We start from the raw sequence: 11,756 nt of genomic DNA on the forward strand, positions 1-11,756 counted from the left end.
GCTAGAAAGTTTCTCGCAACACCCATCAATGAGGAAGGGAATGTCATGGTTTGTAGGCCGCATGACTATGATGGGTGGAAAAAGCTACATTTTGCAGTTCCTGATCGAAGTAATGGAGGAAAAACAAGGTTGGCCAAAGCTAAGGTTTGGATAAGTCTTAACGAATTGGCTCCCTTACTTCGCAAGATGGTGTTTAACACTGAAGATAAGCAAGAATTTATCGATCCTATGGATAGCTTCTACACAAACATAGTGGAAGTGTGGGGCAAAAGCTCTATCATACATTACATGGTGCATACTAAGTTGATATTTTAAAATTGTATGAATTGTATAAATGATTGAGTATAGTTTTACTCATGTGTGATATGTGTCTTTGTAGCATATCCTTTAGGCACATGGGCCATACTTTGCAGAAAAGAAAAGCATTGGATTTTGGTCCACACAAGTGACGTAAAATTCACATTAGATAGAGTGTGGTGCACACCAAAGAAAAACTGATCATGGTGGAGGGGTGAATGGTAGCAATCCAATGATTCAATTTCTATCTTGGTGGTATAGGATTATAGTAGCTGATAAAGCTAAACTTTGACAGAAGAGAGCAAATGAAAGTGCTGATGAATCGGTTGCAGACATGATGGAATCACATCGTGTCACTAAAAGAGTGCATTATAAAGCCTCAAGTGCCAAAGAAAACCATACCAAGTGGGTAGAAACAAGGCTTCGACAAGGCAGCAAATGGGTTCAAAGAGAACTAAGATAGTAAGATGAACAATGTGTTCAGTGTGAATGCAATTCATATTTTAAGAGACAAAGAGAGACTATGTATCTAAGTGAATGAGTCTTATAGTTTAGGATTGTATAAAAGAGGTTTTTACTTTCTATCTTATTCATTGAGTTCTCAAATGTCTTATGCAGGAAAGATAGCTAGACCTAAGGTAGTTGCAAATAAGCTTCTGCTCAGAGCCTCATATCGTGTTTAGTCCCTTTGAGCATCTACTAGCTCAAATGCACCCCCTTCTCAACCTAACCTAGCTTCCTCAAGCCGCCCTCACAAGGATCCTCCTCAACATCCCCATAAGAAATGCAAGTGAAAGTGAGGTACAGTGGCCCTAAGAGAAATTAGGAATTATCAATGCTCTTTTGATCTCATCATTACGAAGGTAAACTCCTCGAGACTTGTTTGCGAGATTATGCAAGACCTCTACTGAACAAAAAGCAAGAGGTGGTTTTTGGCACAAGGTTAGGATAGACCTGATCGCTTCACAAAATAATGTCTTCATGCTCTTCAGTGTACTACAAAGGCCTTTTTAGTTGACATAATGAGTGATGCTCAACATTGTGTAATACATGTGAAGCAATGAAGGATGCATTCCTTCCAATGAAATTAACACAATTTGTAATGTTATCTTTTTTGGCACAGTGTTCTCCTTGTGCATTGGACATATGACTATGTTCCAATGCAAAACTATGGTACGCACCCTTAAAATATGAATTACATTTTTACTCTTATCCTTTACTCTTAACTTTGATTGTGCATCTTCGCCGTATTTTCAACTCTTATTTACAATTTTTGCTAGTATTGTCAATTTCAATAGAAAAAACATGCAAAAATTGCCATTTCTTGTTGCAAACTCTACTCCTGATGCCTCTATATAGTCAATGTGGTGCGAAGTTTCTAAGGGCCAGTAATTGTGATGTTGATTTCTCCATTATCAATCCATCCAAAATTTTGGTATGGGATAATTTTTAAAATAGTAAACTGTATACGAATGCAACGAAACTTCACAGGCGCACTCGTTAGGTGGCCAAGAGCCCCTTTTTTTTTTAGAAAAAAAATTCATGCAGACCCCTAATTCGAGGTATTGCATCTGGAGCCATTTTCTAGCCAAGAAAGTGGCTCCAAATGCTAGACTTTGAACCAAGGGTCTGTAGTGGCAGAAAGTGGCTCTAGATGCTAGACTTCAGACCAGGGTTTGTAGTGGTAGAAAGTGGCTCTAGATGCTAGACTTCAGACCAAGGATTTGCATGTACTTTTTTTCCAAAAAAGAAACATTTGGGCTCTTGGCCACCTAACGAGTGCGTGTGTGAAGTTTCGTCGCATTCTGATAAAAGGTTATGGATTTATGATCACACGATGGACAATGTGTATGAAATTGCATCAACCCGATTTTCACACCCCTAATCTCTATCTCTTCTCCATCTTGCTCTCCTCGAGTTTGATGACATGCACTAAGCAAGCATGTCATTGTTTCAGCCATGGAAAGGCCTCATGCCAAGGCCTGCCACTTGGAGCACAAGGTGGAGCTTCCTCTAGTGCAGCAGCAGGTGCTCCCCATAGAGCACAATGACCACCACAAAAGAAGAGGAGATGGAAATCGGGCACTGTCACCCTTTGTGAGACAAGAAGAATCCAGCACGGATACAAGCTTCTCATCTTGAGAAGATTTTTTCATAAGGTTTTCGAGGAAATGATGCAAGACTTGGAGCTGAAAGGGATGGTAAGATTTTGGGCGTGAGTGTGGGATGGCCCACCAACAGGAAGGTAGACTGTTGTAGCTATGGATGCGCTAGAAATGGTTGTAGAGGGGTTTCTCATCGACTTATTCGATGATACACAACTAGCGGCCATCCATGTAAAGTGTGTCACAATTAATTCTATCTCTGATAGGTGTGATAAATTAGCTATAGGAAAAGGTAAAGACATAGCTAAATAGTCCATAAAGGCACATTATATCATGGGATTCAAATAATTCATAAATCCTACCAAGTTGAGAAAAGGAGAGGCCAATCATGCTGAGTGAAGAAGTGGCTAGCTCACAAGGGCCATGTTGAGCAATATGGTATGGTAATTAGCCTTGGTAATCATCTAAGTGCAACTACATTCTTTATGAACTTAGATATTCTGCAACAAAGGATGCTTATCTCCATAGTAGAACATATAGAGTACCATAGTAGTTTACGTGGATGGCTCTTTGACCATCCAACCAAACATGCAAGTGTAGTAACTACTAGGATCATGAGTTGCACAATATTATTTGCTCATACAAGGGGCCCAATGAATGCCATACCACAATATGTGCTATTAAAACATGCAAAAGGAGCTACCGTTGTTGGTCTTATATCTAGGAAATCCAACCAATGCCCAAGAAGCCACATACCAATTGCAAATACACTTCCATTAGTGTATGGGTGTTAAGCTTTTAGTTTGTGCATTCAAGCTAGGAAGTGAAACCCCACTAACAAGAGAAAATTCTTACAAGTTAAATAGTAATTACAATCTATACTTTCCAAAGGATATGTTGTAGTGAGGAGGGTTGGCTTGTGTGTGGGTTTGGTTTTACATTCTTGTATGCATTGCGCACAAGGGCAAGTAAGACATGTCTTAAAGGATCTCATTAGCATGTGATAATGTGGTGCTACTTTTCTTGTTCACTTGTAAATATGATATTATAAATGAAAATTCACCCTTACCATCGTTTTAATGCATCATCTTCAAAGAAAAAGATGTCTAATTAGTCTACAATGCAAAGGTCTCTATAAAACAGGTTTATTAAGCTTGTTTCACTTTCCCATATGCACACATGGTTGATGTTTACAAAAGTTAAATGCCTAATCATTTGTTTTCAAATAACCTTGTGTGTGCAGTGTAATAGAGTTGCATTACAAGCAACTACTTTACTATTTTAGAATATGCCTTCTTGCAAGTGTGAAAACTTAGCTACAGAAATGTTTTGAACTTCTTTTAAACATCCTTGATAACTATTTTGTTAGTATGCATGCATGAGTATATATCCCTATATGCATAGGTATTTGGAAAGGTTATATCTTTAACATCCATACATATGCATGTCTATACACACATATAAATATGTACCCATGTGTAGCTTACACATGTATTGCCCATCCTCTTGAGGCGGCTACTCTTGAATATATGTGTGTATCACATGGGTTCAAAACAAGTGCTCTAAAAATACTATTTTTATATAAAGATTGGTGTCATATAAAGGAGTTGAATAAATACAGGTTGTGTTTTATTTTCGGGGATGCACCTATTAAAAATCATGTGTATAATGTATGCTGAAAGGATATTAAGAAGCACCAATTCTCTACATGTTGTAAGGCTATAGAATGACTCCTTTTACTTTACTAAAATTAGGGTTTTTTCCAAAGTATAATTGAAAACCCCATTTTGTAAATATAATCCTTTGAATTTTACTAAGTAAAGTACCAATTCCTTTGAATTCACATGGTATCTCACATGTTCTATAAAGTGAACTCCCTAGGTTTTATTCAAGAAAAATTGACAGATAAGGCTATGTATAAACAAGCCTTGAACGCACGTGATATAGAGAATATATATGTAGTGATTCGCATATTTTGTTTGCAAGAACACAAGATTACATCTTTGGCATAAGAATCTTCTTTACTAGGTGTAAGAAGTTCAATTTCATGATCATTGTTTTTACTTCCCATGCAAAACCTATAGTGCTCATGTTGGACCATGCGAAGGCCATGATACATAGAGTCAAGTTGCTCCCAAGATGTTGGGACTCTCACTCCATCAAGGTTTCCATCCCATGTATCAGGTAGTTGCACTAATAGCTTACTTAAACTTGGCTTGCACTCTTCAACTCTTTGAGTCCTAGCCCTTGGATTTCCCATGTCTCCAAATAATAATTCGAGCATCTTCTCTTGTGCACTAATTGATATTTGGTTCTCATCCCAAAGAGCTTGAAGCTCAATTATTTTTTGTATAGTTTGTTGATATAATGATGGCCCAGTAATAGATATGTGATTGTCTATAGAAGGATCTATTTGAGGAGCCTCAACATGGTTAATTGAGTTGTTGTCATGACTAAAGGGGGAACTTATAGAAGTATTGATAGTTTGATCATTGCCTTGTTCATGTTGCCTTTCATTAGAAGGAGTAAGACCAATTTGCATACTTAGTGCATCATATTTGGCCTTCAAATCCTGGTGCCTAATAAAAGTTTGTGGACCAACACTCCTCCCACCATTACAATATGCAACGCGATCACACCACCTACGTCATCTATTTAATTCATCTATGTTAGTTTCACCATGCATTAGAGATGATTCTTCGTGCCTTCGGTTCTCAAGATGATATCCTTGCACATTTGAGTCCCTTGGTTCACTAGGATGTGATCTTTGTAGAGAAGAATGCGTAATCCCAAGCATGTCATTTTTAGCGTGTCTAAAATAAGTACTATGATTCACTAATTGCCAACCTTCAATACTATGTGCAAACTTATAGTTACATGTGCATTTTCTTAATGTGCTTGTAGAAGAAGACATCCCTTACTTGAGTATCTTCAATCTTCAATCGAAGGTTCATGAAATTATGAGCTCCACAATTAAAACTCCAAGACTACAAAAAAACGGCCCATAACATAGTTTACGTTAATAAAATATTTTAGTTGCGTAGTTAATATCATAGTCTATACTAGTTTAGCAACAGAGCTACATTTAAAACCATACTTTCTAGTTGATATCATAGTCTATACTAGTTTGTTATTCTCAAACACTTCCTTAAAAACAATTAAAAACAATTAAAAAGAAGCAATATTTCTCAAACACTTCCCAAACACTTGCTCAAAAACAATTAAAAACAATTAAAAAGAAGCAATCTTTCCTAAACACTTCCTTAAAGTGATGGGGTCAAATTTTGTAAACATTGGCATTAGTTGATGAGCACATAAGTGGGTATGAGGCCAAGATAAGGGATTGGAAAGTCGAGGAAAAATGAGGGAAAACAAAAGGATAGGAAGAGTGAGGAAGACTAATGGCTTGGAGCTAGGTGTAAGCTTGCTCTTTCTTGTGATGAAGAGTCCAAGTGGGGCTCTAGAGCAACATACATTGTGGTTATCATACAGGAATCACTAGAGCTACTTGAGGGAGATAAAGGAGGAGAGGTATGTCCTAAACATTGTTGGAGACCTCGAGACAGTTGCAATAAAGGAGGAGAGGTTATATGTCCTAAGCATGAATCATGATGTAATAGACACGTGGCTAGCTCTCATGCATGATGTCTTCACATGCACACTGTAGTCAGTGTAGTACTGCTGCCAAAATATTGGGACTGACCAGGCATTATAATTAACCCACAACACAGATTAGGAATTACAGCGGGTAGCTGCACAATAGAGTAGCCACTGCACAGAGCATCCATGGCTTCGAAGAATGGCAGGCCAGGCATGGCGCTGTTACTGCTATACTGCTGATTTTGGTGATTTGATCAAGAGCTCACTACGATCGATCAGTTGACCAGAAGGCTTTCAACCAAAGAAAGAAGGGTGAGCTCAGTAGGGATAAGGTGGTTCTCAAAACACTTGTTCCCTTCTCTCTCAAAGAAAGGTATGCTGCGAACTCTAGTTGTGGTATTTACATGTTCTTTTTGGGCAAACCACTTTATCTAGTCCATAGAGTCTACCCCACTGGATGACAGGAAAAAACCAGATGTGCAGGCCATGCAACAAAAGGAACCAACATGCGAGAAGGAGGAGGGGAATGGCAGACATTAGGATCATGCCCTAGTCCAAGAGGAGGAGCATCCATGGCTTCAAAGAATGGCAGGCCGGGCATGGCGCTACTACTGCTATACTGCTGATTTTGGTGATCCGATCAAAATTAGCTCACTGCGATCAGCTGACCAGAAGGCTTTCAACCAAATCAAGAAGGGTACAGAGCTCAGTAAGGATAAGGTGGTTCTCAAAACACTTGTTCTGTTCTCTCTCAAACAAAGATATGCTGGGCACTCTAGCTGTGGTATTTACATGTTCTTTTTGGGCAAGCCACTTTATCTAGTCCATAGAGTCTACCCCATTGGATGACAGGAAAAAACAAGATGTGCAAGCCATGCAACAAAAGAATGCGACAGGCGAGAAGGAGGAGGGGAATGGCAAACATGAGGATCATGCCCTAGTCCAAGAGGAGCAGAAGAAGGCCCGAGCGGCGCATGCAGGGGGTACAACTAATCAAAAGATTGAAGAAGCATACAAAGTGAATGTGCATCTATCAAACAAAGCCAAAGGAAAGAACAGGAAGAAGGTATCACTCAAAAACTCGCCCACAAGCCAGTGATTGATAGAATCTGGTATGTTGTTCTCGCTGAGAACCATGGGGAGAGTGATGAGATTCAGATTTATGAGTGAAGCTTCAATGTCCAAGGTCACAATGGTAACATGGGATGTTAGAGGGTTGGGCTGTGAACCCAAGAAGGATGTATGCATGAGACTCCTCAGATTGAGGAAGCTGGACCTACTTGCTATTCAAGAGGTCAAGGTGTCCACTAACCTTTAGCTCCTGCGATTGACAGGCCATGGGACCTACGCTGACATCAATCATCTATGAGCTCTAATTCCAATCACTTAGGTTAAAGCCTGATAATCGATCTTTAGGCTATAATCTCATACTAATCAAGTCTCATTGATGAACCCAAATTCCAAGACAGTACAGATCAGGGGCTTATGTGCTCAAATGGGGTTTCTTGTGAAAAGTGGAAGCTCTCTGGAGGCTGTTGGGAAGCTTAAGGTTATGGCCTTGGACAAAATAGGAACTTTGACAAAGGGACAATTCCAAGTGGTAGAGGTGCTGTTAATCAACAATAACACAGACTTATACAAGCTCCTGTAGTGGACTTTGACAAAGGGACAATTCCAAGTGGTAGAGGTGCTGCCCATCAACAATAACACAGACTTACATAGGTGCATGTACTGGTAAAATAATTAGTTCTGGCTAACAAGTCAGTACCTTGCACCTGTTGAAACTAGATTAGAACGGAAAATTGTAAAACTTGTCTCTCTCATTTTCACTCATTATTTCAAAACACCCAAATACTTGTTACACGATGTCATGTGTCGAGAGCAAATCAAGCCACCCAATGGCCTCGGCCTTGGTTTCATATGCAAAGCTGCAATATGGAATTAAGCCTTCGGGTCAAGTTGAGGACTTCACAATTATAGATGGGGAAGGCCTTAGTAGTGTGCTTGATGGCAACCAAATACACATCAGTAATGAGAGACTACCAAACCGGTTTCAATGGAGTGATCACGGTATGTATGGATATAGAACATGGCCATTTGGTAGAGGCCAGAGTACATCTATAAGTGTGTTTCTTCATTTGTTTGTTGTTATATGTAATGTAACATTTTGGTTTGTACTATCTGCAGACATAGAAGAGTCTATAGAAACCTGGAAGAGTCAAGGATGGACAATTTGTTGGATACGTGTGAACGAAAAACTGGAAGGGATTTTATGTGCTGGTGATCAGCTTCGCACTGAAGCACTTGAAGTTGTGCATAACATAAAGGTGAGAAATTTATTTCTAATCATTTACCCACTCTAAATGTCTGATTGTGCCATTATCTAATGAGAACTAAAATTTTTCTTCCGATCTATTCTAATCAAAGAGAGATAACTGGGAGATATGTGCAGAGGTTGGGCCTCCACATTGTCATGCTTATCGGAGATAGTCTAACTATAGCAAATGCTGTAAACATGAAGGTGATGCTCATTTGACATTTTAAGCTCACCTACAATACAGTTTACTAGGCATCTCTTGACATCTATTATATATATGCTCAGATAAATACTAATCAGCAAAATCACTGTGATCATCTGATTAATTTGGTTAAAATGCAGTTCGGTACCAAATCTGTCAAAGTGCATGCCCAACTACTTCTTGCAGAAAAGGTGAGTATGCTTAGGCAACTCAAGAAAAAGGGATTGACTGGCATGGTGGGAGATGGCATAAATGATGCACCTGCTTTAGCAGGAGCTCATGTTGGCATTGCCATGGGTGCTGTTGGTTCAGCTGTGGCCATGGAGACTGCAGATGTTGCTCTCATGACCAATAATCTTAAGAACCTTGCACATGCTGTGGAGTTAGCACACAAAGCACAAAAAAGATCCAGCAAAACATATTCCTGTCAATCACAATCAAGCTACTAGTTATTGTGCTTGCGGCAGCTAAATATGCATCCCTATAGGGTGATGTTGTTGCTAATGTGGGCACTTGCCTACTTGTGATCTTCAATAGCATGTTATTGCTAGGCAGAGAGACTAGATCTAATGGCTCTTGCAGTACAGGTCAACATAATCATGATCACCATCACAATGGACATAAACATTGTCATGATCATCTGCACCAGAGGCATGATCACAGCCCCTAGCACAAGCTGTTGCAATCATGTGTTGTTGGCCATTCAAAGAGGAACACCTTTGGACATCCAATGTTCTGCTGCAGCTCAACCAACTTGGATGAATTTAACCTTGAATGCTGCACATCGAAGGGACCTACAGATCAAGAAGAGGACCTCAAGAGCTTGCATCATGATCACCATCATCACATTGCTGGACAGAAGCACTGCGCTGGATCCAACTCACGCTGCACCAACATCAACTTTTGTAAGGATTCCAATCCATGCCTTAAGAAAGTAAGGAGAAGAGCAGCCCATAAAGATACTTGTACAAAAGACTACTTAGAAGATCATTTAAGTAGTTTGTGTGAAGGACTAGCTACAACAAGTACTGGGCATCGAGATTCCTGCCTTGAACCAGCTACTACAGTTTTGTTTCACCTCTTGCCTTTGTCATCCATAGCCAGTAGTTGTGGCAGTGATGGTGGCAATCATGCTTGCACATACCAAGCAATCAACTTGTCCAATAACTACTGTGGTGTTGAAACCAAAATAGTTGGCTCCGTGGAAGACTATTTATGCTCTGTCTATTGTTGCTCCGAGAAACCAATCAGTTTATTTTCAGATAAAGGCCATTTGTAGATGATTATACCTTTTGGTAATTCGAGATCTTCTACAGCGTAGATGGAGGTACACAGCCATGTGGCACTAGAAGCCCAGTGGACGACCCACCTGACGTCGCCCAGAGAGACCACTAGGACTTATAAAAGCTAAGTGTTCTATTCCTCTATAATTGATTTCATCCATTGTGATTTTTCTCTGTAGCATAACAATCGAATATCAAAGTTCCATCAACTGTGGTTGATCTCAGAAAGGAGATTAATGATCTTTCTTGATCCTCTGAATCCATTAAATCCATCATCAATTCTGTATCTTTCTTTTGATCATCTTGCAGCAAAAGCTTTATAATCTTCACCATCAAGACTATGTGCACTATGTTTTGATTATATTGAATGTTGAAAGGTGAGTCCTTGTAAGTGAAAGCTCTATATTAATGTGATGTTTCAAGCTTTTACTGCAAAGTGGACTTACATTCGCTTTCATGGATATAATTATCAGAGATACTACCAGCCTGAAGAGTTGCAAACTTATGCCTCATGGATAAAAGAGAAAATGAAAGCTGGATTGGATGTTTATGCATATTTCAATAATGATTATCATGGTTATGCACCATTCAATGCCCTGGATCTCAGATAAATGGTGCTGGATGCAACGTAATGTCTAACAATATATGAGTGTGGTCACCTGCAGTCACCATAATCAGAGAAAGGGTCTCCTATCAAGGCTCTTTGGGTTATGGCTGGCTCACTAGCAAACAGCAACCAAACTTTGAAAAAGAAGGAATCTGCAAGGTGATAAGCTTTGTTTTTTGCTATTCTTTTATAGGTTTTTTTGGGGGCAAAAACAAATATTCATATTTTTTAGAAGGTATGTAATTGCATCAGTTTTTCGACTTCTACGTTGTAAAGTAGTTAAATAGTTGCAGCCAAGAGTCATGGTGGTCCTTGGCACCTACATCCTGGACAAGACAAATAGAGGATGGATCGATTTGTAGCAGTAATAGAGGCTTGCCACCTATTCTTGTTTCCTATCTTGTCTTCTATTCACATTCATTGTCTTGCCAAGAGACAAAGGTTTTGACAAAACTAACATTCAAAATGACAAGCATGGCAAGGTACCAAGATAGTCTTACTCTAGCCACCTACAACATCGAGGCAAAGGAACATTAAGCAAGGGCTATTTTGGAAGTGGGCTCTTGAGAAGAATTTTTTTGCAATTCTTGTGTGCAAGAGCACAAACTGTATTCCTTTAGTGGCAATTGTTTCTTACATGGGGGATGCTTGATGCCAGGAGGCATATTCGATGGTCGATTCCGTGAGGTTTTGCAGTGGATTTCATAAAATTTTAGTACCGGGGCTCATACACAAGGTGGATTCTTTGTGCGAAAAGTTGATGGGGACGCCTATCCTTTCGGGCGTCTTGTTAATTTAATGTGTAAGTGGGTGATTCCATAGCGAGTGATTCCGCAAAATACATATTTAAATTAATAAACGTTTATGAGTTTAGAGTGTGCACTCGTAATAAATTAAGGTTAGGATTGAGTTCTAACCAATTTATTTATTTTGTAGCTGAAGACTGCTAGGTATTCACTTTTGTCAATTTAATTGTATTATTTTTCTAACAATTGTGACTGCTTCAGTTGATGTGTAGAGCAAGCAACGGTGGCATTGGGAAGCATTAGAGGATAGCGTGTATTCAAATTATTATCAATTTTTGATGGGCGCGCATCTTACGCATGGCGCCAATATTTCAACGCGCTTATTTATTAAAGCACTTGATATTTATTTATTACTTTTGTATGCGCATGGACGCACGATTTAAATATTTGTATTGGACATTGTATTTGCGTATCGTCTGACTCCTTGAGCGCCCAATAGCTTTAATTCTTTAGTGGCACAAAAGCAAACACAAAAGCTAAAGCGTGCTAATTGTAAATTGGGCTATTTTTTGAGCTTGAAGATCAATAATATATAAAAT

The sequence above is a fragment of the Lygodium microphyllum genome, chromosome 6 (genome assembly GCF_053477565.2).
Source record: "Lygodium microphyllum isolate KBCC chromosome 6, Lygodium_microphyllum_v1.1.10, whole genome shotgun sequence".
Lineage (NCBI taxonomy): Eukaryota > Viridiplantae > Streptophyta > Polypodiopsida > Schizaeales > Lygodiaceae > Lygodium > Lygodium microphyllum.